This window comes from Lytechinus variegatus, chromosome 16, assembly GCF_018143015.1.
Source record: "Lytechinus variegatus isolate NC3 chromosome 16, Lvar_3.0, whole genome shotgun sequence".
Lineage (NCBI taxonomy): Eukaryota > Metazoa > Echinodermata > Echinoidea > Temnopleuroida > Toxopneustidae > Lytechinus > Lytechinus variegatus.
The window spans coordinates 24888833-24898236 of NC_054755.1; the positions used below are offsets into that span (position 1 = coordinate 24888833).

At 35.0% G+C, this 9404-nt stretch overlaps 1 long non-coding RNA gene across 1 annotated transcript; it reads right to left on the reverse strand.

Moving 5' to 3' along the window:
• Nucleotides 1–1611: 1611 nt before the first annotated feature.
• Nucleotides 1612–5095, reverse strand: LOC121430314. The gene is made up of 3 exons (XR_005972013.1): nt 4915–5095; nt 3661–3862; nt 1612–2105 (listed from the first exon to the last, which is right to left on the reverse strand). It is a non-coding gene; the product is annotated as an uncharacterized LOC121430314 (long non-coding RNA).
• Between the last annotated feature and the right edge of the window lie 4309 nt (nt 5096–9404).

Genomic DNA, 9404 nt, shown 5'->3' on the forward strand with positions numbered 1-9404 from the left:
CCACTGTCGTGAAATCCGTAATAAAAGAAACAACTGTTGGCTTGTCATAGCTACTTGCAAATAAAAATGAACCTTTCAAAATTTTCTACGATCAATTGTCACAACTGTTTTGTATGATCTTATACGATTGTTCCATGATTAAGATCACCGTTTCAATTGTGACACGAATCATACAGAGGGAATGAGGTGTCAGAAACTTTTACGATCATTACGATTGCCACTACTGTTCTTATACGATCTGTCTGGTACGATGTGATCCGATCGCTACGATCATTCCACGACTTAGACCACGGTTTCGGTAGTGACGTAATTCGTGACAGTGGATACTTGGTGTAACATCTCATTTCGATTTCCACTGTAGCATATTCGTTTTTCATACAAACGCAAAGAATGAACAAAAGAGATTGGATGCATAAGACAAACAAGAAAATATTACGTGTACAATTCACTTCGAAACATATTTTTATTACAATAATTGGTCTATTACGTAACATACTGAATAAGAATGAATAAGATTCATATCTACAGGCTATCATTTTTATTGTCATTTGGCAGTATTGCAGGGTTGATACTTAGTGTAAATTCTTGCCAATCTGTTTAATTTTACGATCTTTTCTTATAACAACATACATCATGCCACTTTTGTTATTCTGTTTGATTTACCGTATATGTTTTGCTTCTTTCATATGTGTTTACCTTTTTTTACTGTTTAATTTGTATTGTATATGGACCCCATGGAAGAACAGTATAGTCATGTCGACTAAACTGAAAATGGGCTATCCATCCGTTTTGCATTTTTGGGTGTGTTTTTTATACGGAAAATAAAATCTATACTGTACTATACTATACTATGCCGACTGTGATCAATTTGAAACATAAAAGAAGATTCATACATAATCATGATAACGAAAAGATGGCGCATTTGATTCAAGAACATAGAAAATGTATTGTCAAATGCCCTTCATGACAATGAACAACCAAGAAGTCTTTGTCGAAAATTGGTGAATCAAAATAGCAGTTTCATCCAGGCTGGGGCAAGCGACCTATTTGCTATTTTTTCGTCAGCTCCGATCGAAACTTGGGACGGAACTGCTGTGCCGGTTCACCAATTTCCGATAAAGACCTCCCAGCTGTTCTTTGTCATTTGATTGGTATGTTCAATACATTTACTGTGTTTTCGAATCCGTCGTGCTTTGCGGTGCGGAAACGTCCTACTATCCTCTCCTTTGCTGACGTTATTACGATATTATACATATTAAATTAGCAGCGTCATCCATTTCAAACCAGATGTCTGCTTGCTTTAAAGAAGGGAGTGAACTGCTTTTGGTCTCTCACTGACTGTGTGTTATCAACATAGTCTTAAAATGTACGTCTTCATCATTCTACTCATACTGTAGAGAATAAATTGACCAATAATTGTATTTGTGTAGTGAAACTAAAATAGTTTGAGAGGAAAAGTAAATGTTTTGCTACTTGGAAACATATATTGCGGTTTCAATTTATTGAATAGTTAATTAGCATGTTATCATTCAAGTGGGTCTATATTACTAGACCACACTGCATTATGGCTCAGGAAACTGGCCAGGTATGAGTAGTTGAGGAGGACTATTGGTTCGTATCTGCTTTAGATTGTATATGAAAATGTACGAAACAAATTGTTTATGTTGGAATGGAAATAAACGAGATGAAAGGAATGAAATGAAATTGAATGTAATGTCTCTTTTGCCAAAAATAAGAGCAAATTACTCTTATTGTTTCCTGGGTGTGATGTATGGTTTTGTTGTTTCCTCATACTATCCATCCATAATTGTGATGGTGATCAGCAGGTCCTCGCTGATGCAGTGAATAATTACTGCCTTTACGCACGAGTGTATTGAAATGATATCCACCGCGCAATCATTGATCCATCGCTTCAGCTTCGATTAGTTTAATTAGCATCCATCCCGTTTCCATGGCTACATAGTAAGCCAGCTTTTTGGATAGAATAGGTCTCTCTCCAGGGGCTTGACAGGTGTGTTTGCTTCCTCTCTTAATCCATTTAATCTTAATCTGATCCCCTCTGCCGCCCTCTGAATGGTGGCAAGATCCTCCTGCACGCTGATCAGCTGGTAAATAAAACAAACGAACTAATAAATGATATTATTAACCGTATCAGACATCTGAGCAGGGCAACTTTGAAACATTGTTGCCTGCTTAACACTGGGATCGAATGGCCGGTCAATAAAATTCCAATTGGTTATCCACGGGCCCAATTTATTGCCCGCTCAAGAAAGTCAATGAGAAAATGCGTGGAAATGTGGCGGGCAATAAAAGGCAGCTCTAACATCCGGGTATTCTACGCGTTTTGTACGCGTCCTTGAACCGCGCAGTGCTATACGTCATAATGGTAATGAAGTTGAGACAACGCTGGATACTGCGTCCCTAGGCCAGGGACGCGTCATTTCAATTACGTCACAATGGTAAAGTTCAGAAGCCCAGTCTGCTCAACATGATAAACTAGATTCTCATTCTAAAAATTTAAAATATCTAAATTTTAACGATTTGGCTCTAGATGTCTGATTTGGTTAATAATAGCAATATTGACTGGCCTGGGGGCGAAAGGACATATATCGCCCTCACTAAATTGATATCACCCTCGTCTACGACTCGGGCGATATAAATCTAGTTTGGGCGATATATGTCGTATCGCCCCGAGGCCAGTCAATATTGCTTTATTATTATATATTCATTTATTTATTCATCGATTTATTTCTTATTCATTTATTTGTCTATTTTGTTTATTCATTCATTTATTGTTCATGTACCTTATTTATTCATTTATTTATTAATTAAAACTCTTTATAGAGGACTATATAATTATTGAGATTATTTGTCTTAAAGCATGGCCCTGTTAACATAAAAATAAACATAAACATTTTGTTGTTCAATCAAGGGTCCCTACTGTCGAATCGGTAAAAAGTGGAACCATTGTATATAATTTAAACAATAAAAACCATATATCATAAACTCTCTCATTCGCATTTCACTGAGTTGTACATAACTGTTTAGAGAAAAATAAAGAAACTTTAAATTGTAATAACTTTCTTATTTTACATCGGATTTAGATGAAATTTTAGCGTTATGCTTCTTTTTTCTCTCTATAGATTCAAACCAACATAAAAAAATAAACGAGTAGCAAGTTGAAATATTTTTTATATAGGTAGTGCTTTCCAAAAAGAAAGAACAGAAAATGTATTCTATAGTGTTAAGCAATATCAGTAGTCAATTTATTTACATGTTTTTGTAAAGAGAGGATATTTAACATGTATTTTATGTTATGTATGTCAAGAATTGAAGTTATTATCAAATCAAAAAATTTCATTACAAAAAATGGGAATGAAAGTATCACTACAGAACAAGGCTTCTTATTCAATATCAATTCAATCTCTCTTGAATTATAGGTACGTTTTTGATACTTGTAGAGTACACATATAACAAAAGAAAGTTGTAAGGTTGATTTTTTTATTGTAAAGGTACAAGAGTTTGGAGGGTCCTTTTCAGGACCAATATATGAACAAGAAAGCTACATGGTGTAGTACTGTAAAACCGACTGCACTTGATTTTTATTTCTTTGGCGCTCTGAACAGAAAACTTTTTTTTTCATATGTGCTTTGAGCTTACCCTATATAGTCGAACGTTCATGAAGTTTGAATTATCTTCAATTTGGTCCTGTAAATCTTCAAATTCGCACTGTATTCTTTCAAATCTTGCCATTCTTTCTGTTGATCTCTTCTCCAGTTCTTTTAGCGAGCGCTGAGTCAGGTCAGTAAACTTCATGATGGCTTATAAGACATGTAAGACAAGGTATTGTATTGGGTGGAACCTGAATAAGAAAAATACAAAAGAGTGGTATATGAATTATATAACGTACTATAATGTATATATTTTTCATTCATCAATGAATGGTGGCGAGGACGATAATGATAACGATAAAATAATAATTAAATAATGGTAGCAGTAATGGTAATATTACTACTACTACTACTCCTCCTCCTCCTCCTCCTCCTCCTACTACTACTACTACTACTACTACTACTACTACTACTACTACTACTACTACTACTACTTCTACTTCTACTACTACTTTACTACTACTACTACTACTACTACTACTACTACTACTACTACTACTACTACTACTACTACTACTACTACTACTACTACTACTACTACTACTACTACTACTACTACTACTACTACTACTACTACTACTACTTCTTATACTACTAATACTACTATACTACTACTTCTACTATCACTACTAACACTACTACTACTTCTACTACTACTACTACTACTACTACTACTACTTCTATTATATACTACTACTACTACTACTACTTCTACTACTACTTCTACTACTACTACTACCACCACCACCGCCACTACTACTGCTACTACAATTACTACTAATGATAATAATAAAAAACAAAATATACATTTTTTTAATTTCAGCATTATCATTATCATCATGATCATCATTAATATTATTATCAATAATATCATTATTAATATTATTATCGATATAATGTTGTGGGTGAAAAGTAAAATGAGTAACTGTGACTCACGGGTCCCCCTTCCCGATAAAACTGATTGAATGTTGTTATGGTGATAATCTCATTGCATTTCATTTCAATTATCATAATTATAACATGTTTTGATAATACTGATGATTAAATAATAACGATTGTGATAATCACTATGATAACAATTAAACAATTCTGTATAATTGTTGTTTCCATTAGGTTATCATTTCGTTTATTGAACTAGCAACAACGAATAGAAACCGTGAAAACCCCGCTTCAGACACGAGTAACTTATATCAATAACCCATGCGAATAAAGCTAGTTATGATTAAAGATTATTTTGTCTTACCTTTTGAAGAAATCGGTTGCAAGCATTTATGTTTATCCGATGAACAATTTAGGCTCTTTCTTGCTAAAGTAGATTTTTATGTTTTTTATTTAATGGACGATCTAAAAGCAATGTTAGTAATTAAATTGTGTTCTTGTCTACTGCTCTTGTATTGAATATCGTGTACATATTGATATCGTCAACAATCATTCGTTTGGGCGCGAAAATATATTGATGAAATTAACGTGGGATAGGGATGCTGATATCAACGCTCATTGCCATGCCAACCACATCGAGCCGAGGATAACCGGTGATGCGCATCTATTGGGATGCATTGTGACGTCATAATCGACCATTGATGATCACGCCGAGTTACCTGTATGATAATTTGCATGTTTCATACTGAACATTGCCGTAAAGCGTGGGCGGGGGGGGGGGAAGGGGGTGAGCTTGGGGGCCAAGGACCTCCTCCCCCCCCAAAAAAATAATAAGACCAAGAAAAATAAAAGGAGAAAAAGATAGACCTTGAAATAAAAATGGATGAAATTCTATATCATTTTCTGAAAATATTATATCAAAATTTGTCTCATAGTTTAGATTTTTCTATTAAAAAGGTAAAAAAAACAAAAAGCGTTTTTTAAAAGATATTTGCTTCATTGTAGTGTCTGCCCCCTCCCTCCCTCTCATTTTTTTTTATCAATACGCCACTTAAAATGCATTTACATCGACATACCTTGTTGGGCAACATTCTGTCCATTTGGTTGGGTAATGTAAGTTGGTAAAAATATATATATTCTGGGCTATCCAATTGAGCAAATCTATTACCCAATTATTAGTTTTTATAACCCAATTTGGGCAGATTTTAACCAATAGTTGTGTGGACAGTATATTGCTCAGGGTTGGTTAAAAGTTGGGCATTTTTAGCTTCACTACTTTAAGAGTGTATTCAAGACCAACGCAAGAATTGGGACAACTATTGGTTACCATTTGTACCCTAGTAGTTCTACGTTGTTTTCAGCTTATCAATGTATCGTCCTAAGTATAGATTGTTATAAGAAACCGCCATCCGTATTTCTGAATTCAATTCTGAAAAAAAATCAAAGAATATTTCTAGATAGATGGCGCTATTTCGATACCTATTATTGTAATTATTATTATTTTACAGTGATGGAATATTCACCTATTAGCCGGCTATGTTCATCCGATTAAGAACTAGTTTTCCGCAATTAAGACGGGAATGGATTCCACAACATAGTAAATCTATTGAAAATACCCGTCAAAAAATCGGAGCTGACGAAAACTGGCAAATATGTATTTTGCCAAGGACGACACTGCTATTTTGATTCACTGATTTTCGACAAAGACTTCGTTTGTCTTAAAGAGCTTTTGACAATAGATTCTCTACTTCTAGAAAACATCTGCGTAGTGGTTGCGAAAACTTCATATTACAGTCTTAAAATGAAGGGCTAAATTTACTTTTTTAGGAGCGTGTACAGTGACTGCACTTCGGAGTGATGATTTGTCGAGTTCAAATTTGGATGAGAAAAATCGGCACTCCGGAGTGCACTCAATGCACGCTCCTTAAAAGGATATTCCAGGCTGGAGATATTCATATATAAATACATAGAGTAAAATTCACAAAGCTAAATGCTGCGAATTTGATCAAAATCGGATATTTTAATAAAGAAGTTATTGAATTTTGAAGATTTGTATTATTCCGGCATCAGTCCGGCTCAAAAAAAAAATAACGAAAAGAGGAGGGGAATGGAGGTGGGAGTGTGTTATACATTCATCTTGCAGCCTCCTGGATCGACATCAGTCCATTTTCGACGTGTGGACCTATATCGGCATCTTGGTAATTTCAAAATAATGCTTAAAGACCTAGACCAGAAAGTGAAATAGACAGATCGCATACCAATCAAAAACTTAAAAATAATTAACACAGAAATGCAAGCTTTATACGTTTCTTCGCTTTCCAACTTTGTATTTTGTTTAAGAATAACTTCAATAATCGGGTTTCGACAATAGGCTTTCTTATACGTGCTTTCCCAGGCCTCGAGACCGTGACGTCATGTTATGTTAGAAGTTTTGTGGTTCTATTGGTTTGTACACAAAAAAAATGTTATTTTTTCTCCTTTTCATATTCTGAATCCGATGTTTCTTTTAATTTGCAGAGCAGTGGCACTGGAAACTATTTAGCGCTTAAATGGGTGGAAACCGCCAACTCTTCACTAGATTTTATTTTGTGATTTCTTTGTTTGGCTCCAATTGAGCCCAAATTGCTACATCTGGAAAAGGTAATACACATAATTTAATTTAAATTTGGATGGTTGAAAAAAATGTTGCTCAGGATTGGTTAAAAGTTGTGCATTTTTTAGCTTCAGTATTTTAAGAGTGTATTCAAAACTAACGCAAGAATTGGGACAACTATTGGTTACTATTTCTACCCTTTAGTTCTACGTTGTGTTCAGCTTATTAATGTACCGTCCTAACTAATTCGATTGTTATAAGGAACCGCCATCCGTATTTCTGTATTCAATTCTGAAAAAAAAATCAAAGAATATTTCTAGATAGATGGCGCTATTTCGATACCTATTATTGTTATCATTATCATTTTACAGTGATGAAATATTCACCTATTAGCCGGGTATGTTCATCCGATTAAGAACTAGTTTTCGCAATTAAGACGGGAATGGATTCCACAACATAGTCAATCTATTGAAAATACCCGTCAAAAACTCGGAGCTGACGAAAAATGGCAAATATGTCATTTGCCAAGGACGACACTGTTGCTTTGATTCACTGATTTTCGACAAAGACTTCGTTTGTCTTAAAGAGCTTTTGACAATAGATTCACTTCTTCTAGAAAACATCTGCGTAGTGGTTGCAAAAACTTCATATTACAATCTTAAAATGAAGGGCTGAATTTACTTTTTAGGAGCGTGTATAGTGACTGCACTTCGCAGTGATTATTTGTCGAGTTCAAATTTGGATGAGAAAAATCGGCACTCCGGAGTGCAGTCAATTCACGCTCAGTAAAAGGATATTCCAGGCTGGAGATATTTATATCTCAATACATAGAGTAAAATTCACAAAGCTAAATGCTGCGAATTTGATCAAAATCGGATATTTTAATAAAGAAGTTATTGAATTTTGAAGATTTGTATTATTCCGGCATCAGTCCGGCTCAAAAAAAAAATAACGAAAAGAGGAGGGGAATGGAGGTGGGAGTGTGTTATACATTCATCTTGCAGCCTCCTGGATCGACATCAGTCCATTTTCGACGTGTGGACCTATATCGGCATCTTGGTAATTTCAAAATAATGCTTAAAGACCCAGACCAAAAAGTGAAATAGACAGATCGTATATCAATCGAAAACTTAAAAATAATTAACACAGAAATGCAAGCTTTATGCGTTTCTTCGCTTTCCAACAATGTATTTTGTTTAAGAATAACTTCAATAATCGGGTTTCGACAATAGGCTTTCTTATACGTGCTTTCCCAGGCCTCGAGACCGTGACGTCATGTTATGTTAGAAGTGTTGTGATTCTATTGGTTTGTACACAAAAAAATGTTATTTTTTCTCCTTTTCATATTCTGAATCCGATGTTTCTTTTAATTTGCAGAGCAGTGGCACTGGAAACTATTTAGCGCTTAAATGGATGGAAACCTCCAACTCTTCACTAGATTTTATTTTGTGATTTCTTTGTTTGGCTCCAATTGAGCCCAAATTGCTACATCTGGAAAAGGTAATACACATAATTTAAACGCAGATACAATTGAAAAGCTGCGCCAAATAAGCATAAAAAATGGTATGAAATATGGTAAAAAGTATTCAAAAGCGTTAGATTTCATAATTACAAGCTTGTAGGACCTGCAGGAAAAGATATTTATGACATCTCTTTGTGATTCCGGGAAGAAATCGAAATATATTATCTGAAAAGCGGAAAAAATCACCAGTAGACCGTTTTACGCCATGGCTACGGCTAGTCTAATAAATTTATATAATTCTACGGCCACCCCTACGGCCTATAAAAAAGAACCGGTGTTACGTCGACCCTACGGCCGCCGCAGAAATCTCTCGAATTATGGTATTTAAAGCCCCCGTAGAGCAATGTGGCTGAGGTATAAGCTTTCTTCTTTAGCTCATTTCTGATTCCTCAATGTTTCTATTGTTTCGGTACGATAACCCCCCCCCTTCCTCAGCTGCTGGAAAATTTGACAAGCAAATAACAAAAATTATCATCCCGAGTGTTAGTTCATTTCGACAAAATAAATTTGACAAGCAAAAAAATAATAAAGAATAAGAAAACAAAAAGGTTATCACCCCAAATGTAAGGTAATTTCATCCAAAATAATGTTTTTTTTCGATTTGGAATGATGTATTTTCCATCATTGAAGAAAAAAAATATTAGGGGGGACATTTGAAATTGTGTCCCCCCCTACCCTACTATTTTGGGTATGGGGGCGCGCCCCCGGGATTTCCGCCCATGCCCCTTCTATCTTTCTC